Source organism: Salmo salar, chromosome 12 (genome assembly GCF_965601325.2).
Source record: "Salmo salar chromosome 12, fSalSal1, whole genome shotgun sequence".
Taxonomy (NCBI): Eukaryota; Metazoa; Chordata; class Actinopteri; order Salmoniformes; family Salmonidae; genus Salmo; species Salmo salar.
The window spans coordinates 74,957,533-74,966,575 of record NC_138302.1 but is presented as its reverse complement, the minus strand read 5'-3'; positions in this window follow the sequence as shown (position 1 = coordinate 74,966,575).

Genomic DNA, 9,043 nt, shown 5'->3' with positions numbered 1-9,043 from the left:
GATAGGTTAGCCATGGGATCTTTCCAATGAGTTTTTGTGTGTATTTTGAGCCCAATGTTGGCACAGTGAATGAAATGCTTTTTTGTTGTAACATTGGTCAGTTTATATTAGATTAGGCTGGCTAACGTACAACTATTGTTTGAGTGGCCTCAGGCACCAGTGGAGAAAAATCACTAAATATGTGGAGGGTGAGACTATATCCTGTCTTACAGACTTCCACATGTCATCTCTATCCCACCATCCCATCCATCCCATCCATCCCATCCATCCCATCCATCACACCATCCCACCATCCCATCCATCCCACCATCCCACCATCCCATCCATCCCACCATCCCATCCATCCCATCATCCCACCATCCCATCCATCCCATCCACCCCACCATCCCATCCATCCCACCATCCCACCATCCCATCCATCCCACCATCCCATCCACCCCACCATCCCATCCATCCCACCATCCCACCATCCCATCCATCCCATCATCCCACCATCCCATCCATCCCACCATCCCATACATCCCACCATCCCATCCATCCCACCATCCCATCCACCCCACCATCCCATCCATCCCACCATCCCATCCATCCCACCATCCCATCCATCCCATCCATCCCACCATCCCACCATCCCATCCATCACACCATCCCACCATCCCATCCATCCCACCATCCCACCATCCCATCCATCCCACCATCCCATCCACCCCACCATCCCATCCATCCCACCATCCCATACATCCCACCATCCCATCCATCCCACCATCCCATCCATCCCACCATCCCATCCATCCCACCATCCCACCATCCCATCCATCCCACCATCCCATCCACCCCACCATCCCACCATCCCATCCATCCCACCATCCCACCATCCCATCCATCCCATCCATCCCACCATCCCATCCATCCCACCATCCCACCATCCCACCATCCCATCCATCCCATCCATCCCACCATCCCATCCATCACACCATCCCACCATCCCATCCATCCCACCATCCCACCATCCCATCCATCCCACCATCCCATCCATCCCATCCACCCCACCATCCCATCCATCCCACCATCCCATCCATCCCACCATCCCATCCATCCCACCATCCCATCCATCCCACCATCCCACCATCCCATCCATCCCACCATCCCATCCATCCCACCATCCCACCATCCCATCCATCCCATCCATCCCACCATCCCATCCATCCCACCATCCCATCCATCCCACCATCCCATCATCCCACCATCCCATCCATCCCACCATCCCATCCATCCCACCATCCCACCATCCCACCATCCCACCATCCCATCCATCCCATCCATCCCATCCATCCCACCATCCCATCCATCCCATCCATCCCACCATCCCATCCATCCCATCCATCCCACCATCCCATCCATCCCATCCATCCCATCCATCCCACCATCCCATCCATCCCATCCATCCCACCATCCCACCATCCCATCCATCCCACCATCCCATCCATCCCACCATCCCATCCATCCCATCCATCCCATCCACCCCACCATCCCATCCATCCCACCATCCCATCCATCCCACCATCCCACCATCCCATCCATCCCACCATCCCATCCATCCCACCATCCCACCATCCCATCCATCCCATCCATCCCACCATCCCACCATCCCACCATCCCACCATCCCAACCGTCTCTGTCTCTCCAGCAGGTGGGGGTGGTCATGCACTACGCAACAGGACCACGGTGGCTAATCTGCATCTTGAAATTACGACTTCCTCTGTCTGTCACACTAACTTACTGGAAGAGAGATGAGTTGGTTCATTCAGGTACTGTAATTTAAACAAACTGAATAGGCCAAATATTTGAGTCTGAATTATTCAGAAGTCAGAATTATTCAATAGAGTCCTGACCTTTTTTTCATCACTTCCATGGCCATTCTATTCACCATAGGTTAGTGTTTCTGTATTTGAGACGGAAAATATTCTTACGGCTAATGTGAGTGTTGCAGCGAGAGAGATAAAGAGAGAGAGAGTTTGTGCGTGCATGCGTTTCACCTGCAGTATATCTTTGCAGTCTTGTCCGTAGTAAAGTGTCTGACCTGGTCTTCTGCTCCGGGGTCTCAGGTGTGTGTTATCTCTGTCTGAGCCCCTGGGAACAAACCATCCACAGATATGCCTGTCAGTCAGCCCAGCCAGGGTTGAACTGCCTTGTAAATGACTCACTAAACAGCCCTACACTGGATTCTGCATTTGGAGGAAAATCAATTATTTTACACACCCCCATACATTTCACAGTCCATTTGGAGCATGCTAGGCCCAATTACACCCCAGCAGAAAGACCAGTTTTTATACCATTCCCACAATGACCACCATCTAGCAGCGCCAGACGGAGCACTGCTAATGCCCACGTTACTAACCTTTGGGCCAATGAGGAGCGTGCTAATGCCCTGGTTACCAACACTTTAGCCACACAATGGACACAGCAGTGGAGAGCACTGGACAGCGCTGCCTCATGCCGCTCGTCCGCTGTAGTGTCTTGGGGCTGGGAGGTGATCGCCCCGTGTCCAGTGGCGGTGTGCGAACGCCGTTGACGCTTTGACAGGCCTAATGAAAGCTGATTACCAGGAGGCATCTATTAATTTGTCACTAATCATGACAAAGAGAGTTGCTGGCTAACAGCTGTGAAATGGCAGCCGCCGCAAGGAAATGAGGCAGGGGGAAAGGCCGGGGACGAGGGGTTAGGGCCTGCGTCGTCATCACCGCCTGCCATTGTGTGTGCTCGCTCAGAGCTTAGCTACAGGTAACTCAGTAAGCGAACACGCAGGGGACTTTATACCAGGTCTTTGTGAGGGACCATCCTGGAGGATTCTAGACGGCTGGGGAGAGAAAGAGAGGGGATCGGTTTGCATGGCCTGAGTAGGGGCTCTTATGATCCAGGTGAGAAGCTGACTGTAACAGGTTTAAGCCCTCCTCCTTTATCTGCTGAGAGTAAGGGATTTGTCATGGACTCCGTTCTCAACTGAATGTACTGAGGAAGCCAGTCAGTGTGGAGTGTGAGGTAGAAGACTGACCTTTGGGCAGAAGGTTAGAGGGCTACTGTTAACAACCACATGTTGAGTCAAAGCTTCTTATGGGCAATTCATTAACCTCAGAAGAAGATAGGTTTAAATGAATTTCCTAATATCCAGAATTGAATAATGATGTAAATTAGGATTGTGCCTGACAATAAAAAATGTATATCTCGGCCTACATATCCCATGAACGGTATATCTAGACATCACCAAGTGCTAAGTAGCATGTTAATGGAGTTATTCCATTCATACATGCTGAAGTGTGTGTTTAATAAGTCTCCAAGTCTATGCTCGACTCTCCTAGCGACCAGACCACTCATACAGAACATTTTCCCATCCCTCATTCACAGATGCACTGCAGTTTGGTGTTCAGGGGAGGTCTCCTCACATAAGCCTAAATCAGCTGCCTGGCTAGTGGCTAATGTGGTTTATAGGACCGTAGGGAAGCCCTTTTCCATGGCTGTCATTTAAGGCCTGCGATCTTACAACACACAGAGCGTTTAACCAACACTGAGCATTTCTCATTCTCCTCCTGATCTTCTTATTGTGCCTGTTGGCCAAGTAGAGAAGAGTTGGCCAAGCCATTGGCTCCTCTCTCTCTCTCTCTCTCTCACACACACACACACGCACACACACGCACACGCGCACACGCGCACGCGCACACGCACGCACGCGCACGCACGCGCACGCACGCGCACACGCACATACACACACATAAACACACACTCACCGCTAAATACACTCATGGTCCCGGGCACAGCAGAGGGGAGGGGGTGGATATCCCCCCCCGGCAGAGACTGGCAGCCACAGCACAGAGCACAGTTACCTTCCATTATGGGCATAATTAGGGACCTGGGGTGCCAGGCTGCTGAAAAGAGGCTTTTGAAGTTGTCCCCTCTTAGTGTAGCGAGGGAGGGTGGGAATCCAATACCAGGAGGAAATCACTCCCAAGTGCTACAACATCTGAGAGTGTTGGAAACATCCTCCCACATTTAGGTAGAAGTAAGAGATGTGCATAAATAGTATTTAGCCTTGGGAGTTATTTTACTGTAAGGCTACATATTACAGTAACAAAATTATGTTTGAGCCAAAAGGTGTTAATAATTGTATGACCAATCGGCAATCCTTCTATTACGCCACAGTTATCTCTTTCGCTTTGGACAATTACTTGTATGTACCAACATACCTGTAATGGTAACACACCTACAATAAATACCGTTTTTTAAATCGCTTTGGTGCTATTTTCAGTACAAAACTGGTCACAATTCAAAACCTGTCATCGTGCATTCCTTTGGATTGTAAACATCTCTCACCATACAACTATTGATTAAAAATATAAGTTTATTCTTAAATGTTATGAGAACATTGGTTTACTCACCAAAACACAACTTAATTATATATTTTAAATTTAGTAGTTTTAACTACCAGTTCATCCAATAGCAAACAATGCAAGATACGTGTTTCAAATCGCCCTTAGAAGTGCTGAAAGTAATATGCTACAGTACTGTAAATTACAGTAGAGTTTTCACAATACCCAATACACTTACATTACCCAACAAAATGTACAGAAAATCTATAATTTCCGTGATACTGTATCTAACCAATGTGTAATCAAAGGTGTGATCAATGAACACGTCCTCTACAATCATTCATGCAAAAAAAGACATTAGATTTTTCAGATAATTGCTACATAGGTGTACTGTATGTAATCAAATGTAAGAAATTAAATGAAACAAATTAAATCAATGAAAACAAACATAATGTTTAGCATGCATTCATTTGCATCAAGCCTGTCTTGAGCATTTGGCCATACATTTTCATCCACATCACAGTGAATGTCCTCATTCATGCATCACGGGAAAAAGCTTTTGACATGGCGAATCCAAGCTTGACATTGGTCTGCGTTGATGTCATCGCATGCCTCATCCATGGCCAGAAGGAGGGTGGCACGCTCATGGGGATGGCGATATTAGGAGGCAGAAAATAAAATATGGGGGCAGAATCAGGGATGGGCCCGAAACAATGCCTGAACCATCTATGCATGGTGGATGTCATTCCTGGCCCTCATCATTTCCACCAATGCCCAGTCCTGCTGGTTGGTCAGCACACGACCACAGCCACCACCATGGGGTATAATATATCATACTGTAAGAATACTGTAACATGTTTGGTCAAATTGCATGCATTACAAAATGTAATTTACTGTAAATGTAATGGTAAAGCATAGTGCATATTCTTGGCGAAATGTTCTCATGATCGAATTGACATGGTAAACTACGATGGCCTGGACTTCATCAGACAGTTCCCTGCCGTCTGCCTCCCGCTCTCTGATGTCCACTTCTTTGACGGGGCCCGTGCCCACCTCTTTGAACTCTTTGATGGGGCCCATGCCTACCTCTTTGACCTCTCTGACGGGCCCCTTGTCCACAAGCTCTTTGAGTTCTTCCTCTCCCTTGCTGTCTATCCTGCTCCATGTTGAAAGAAATTTCAAGTTTCCACACCCCCCCTTTTATATGGTGACCAATTGTGGTTACCACTATGTGAAATGAATTAGACATTTTTTATTTTATTTTAACCTTTATTTAACTAGGCAAGTCTGTTAAGAACAAATTCTTATTTACAATGACGGCCTACACCGGCCAAAACCTGGGCCAATTGTGGGCCGCCCTATGGGACTCCCAATCACGTCCGGTTGTGATACAGCCTGCTAGTCATAACAAGTAGTCATTATTAATGGTTATCATGTATTATACATGTAATTTAGATTTTTATACTTTACAAACAAACATTTTATTTCTGTAGTTCTCAAAATCCATACACAGTAGACAAACCAGTTTAAATATATAGGTTCACCAGGTTAAACACTGATTAGGTTTAGTGAAAAAAGTTATTGTGATATTTTGTGTGTTGTACTTAGTCAATTGCAAATGTGCTTAAAGTTTTGAAAAAACAGTATTTTTGATGATCTGTTTTTAGTTTTGTATTAAGTATTGTGAACATTTTACCACATACCTATGAAAATAGTACCAAAGCAATAAAAAAAAAAACTGTAATATGACTTTTGTTTTGGATTTAATTTGACAGGTTATTTTGCAAAGTACCTTTATTTGTACTTTTATTCTCTATACTGTATACTGTATCAGCGTACCTTTTATAGAAGGTGTTTGGAGGGCCATACATGGATATGATGGTGTAAGAATATGTAGAAAATAAATACACAACACAGAGACAGAGGACGAGAGGACGAGAGGCTGAGCGTACCTGTATGTTTTACAGAAGGTGTTTGGAGGGCCATACATGGATATGATGGCCAGGCCTGCCCTACAGTATTCCATGCATGTCTGCATGTTAGGCAAGACAGGATGTTGATAATATTCTAACTTAAGTGGGTTATCTGATAATCATATGTTCACGTTAACAATCTCATCCTAATCTCTCCCTGGTAGTATTTCAAATAGTTGCAATTACCAGATAATCTACTCTAAGAAATTATGTTTCCTTCAGTGGTCTTATAACATTCTTCAATTAGCAACTCTTAGGTAGGAGTCTTCTTGATTCATCCTAAACTTGATTTAACAAATTAGTGCTTTCCAGAAATACTTCATGTAGACAGTCGCAGAGCCAGAAAATATGAAATAGCTGGGGAGGAGAGTGCAGAGCTGGGCTGTAATATGACAAACAAGGCAGAACATTTGGTTTGGCGTCATATGAATTAATCAGTCAAAATGGCAGACATGTTGAGCAAACAGTAATTTGAGTCTCTGCTGAGACGCTGATGGGGCCACTGATTTAATTAGAGGGCCCTTAAGACTCAACCAACAGGTCTTCTAGGCTGGGAGGGCCGGGGAGGGGACAACAATATGCAGCTGGCTACCAGGGGAACCTAATGCAGACTGACAGGCGAGGAGCACCATACTGTACGTTCCAGGACACTCGCTGCATATCACTTATTATATGATTGTTGATAGCAGCAGGAGCTGCATATCACTTATTATATGATTGTTGATAGCAGCAGGAGCTGCATATCACTTATTATATGATTGTTGATAGCAGCAGGAGCTGCATATCACTTATTATATGATTGTTGATAGCAGCAGGAGCTGCATATCACTTATTATATGATTGTTGATAGCAGCAGGAGCTGCATATCACTTATTATATGATTGTTGATAGCAGCATGAGCTGCATATCACTTATTATATGATTGTTGATAGCAGCAGGAGCTGCATATCACTTATTATATGATTGTTGATAGCAGCAGGAGCTGCATATCACTTATTATATGATTGTTGATAGCAGCAGGAGCTGCATATCACTTATTATATGATTGTTGATAGCAGCAGGAGCTGCATATCACTTATTATATGATTGTTGATAGCAGCAGGAGCTGCATATCACTTATTATATGATTGTTGATAGCAGCAGGAGCTGCATATCACTTATTATATGATTGTTGATAGCAGCAGGAGCTGCATATCACTTATTATATGATTGTTGATAGCAGCAGGAGCTGCATATGCTTTACCATTTTAAATGAAATAACATTGGGCTTAATTATGAATTCATTACTGGTTCATATCATGAAATTATAAATAAAACACATAATGATGTATTGGTGGATAAAGACTGCCCAGTGTGTACACCAAGTCAATTAAATGTCGAAATGGGGGTAATATTTGGTAGAGAAGTTGATCAATAATATTTCAACCTTTATCAACCCGCTCAAAAAGACAGCCAGAAGTTTGTTGAATTCCCAATGCAACTATGTATGCTTTCAACCATCTACTATAAAAGCACAACCAAAGTGGAAAAACAATGTCTGCTTTTTGGTTTAGCTGTTACCTGAATGTGTTACCACTGCTTTCAACTATTTAAAAGCACAACAAAGTTCAAATGGGAATACAATGTCAGATATGTTGTATTTATACAACAACTTAATGTATTATCACAGTGCTTCATATAATAGCACAACCAAATGACCTGGATTGCGGTTGAGATTACATTAAAAGTACATAGTGCAAGTGATCAATGCCGTTTGAGAGCCGGCACAGATTATTCTAAGAAATTGTGAAGATCTTTGTGAAGCTCTCCACAGACCTGTGACATTTGCATGCTATCTTGAACATGCACTCTTTCTATGATGACATTACAATATGTGTATAGTCACTGTAGGCTAACCTGTGGCCATGGATGTGTTACTCATTTTAAGGTTGAATAAATACTGTGACATTAGTATGTAAAATAGTCTTAACTTTAGGCTATTTACTGTATTACAAAAGTAATATTGAATTGTGTTTGGTTGTCAATTCAACCAAATATAAACATTTAAAGGATATCTAATGCTTGGATAGTTTCATCTGAGCCACTGGCTTAATCCTATTCTTTAACTTTAAAGTTGGTTTAGTTGGAGACTTGAATCCAACCTATCATTTGTTAATAGGCTATTTACTCTATTGCAAAAGTGATATTAAACTGTGTTTGGTTGTCAACGCAACCAAATATCAACATTTGAAGGAGATATATATTTTGTGCCCTTGACTTTAATTCCAGTTTGTCTTCAAAGTAATAATTCATTTTTTATAACCTTTATTTAACTATGCAATTAAGTTAAGAACAAATTCTTATTTTCAATGTCAGCCTAGGAACAGTGAGTTAGCTGCCTTGTTCAGTGGCAGAATGACAGATGACATTGTCAGCTCGGGGATTTGAATGACATTGTCAGCTCGGGGATTTGATCTTGCGACCTTTTGGTTACTAGTCCAATGCTCTAACCACTAGGTTACCTGCCACAAATTTTATCTGAAGTGCATTTCAAGTTTGATTTGATTTAGTCCTATTCTTTAACTTATATTTTTGGTTCAGATGGAGACATGAATCCAAGTTATTAATTATTAACTTGAAAATTAAAAGTATAATCAAACAAAGCTTGAAACCCTAGGCCCATATCTATTGTCCATTTTTAGTTTAATTGGGTTCAATTGAAACAAAAAC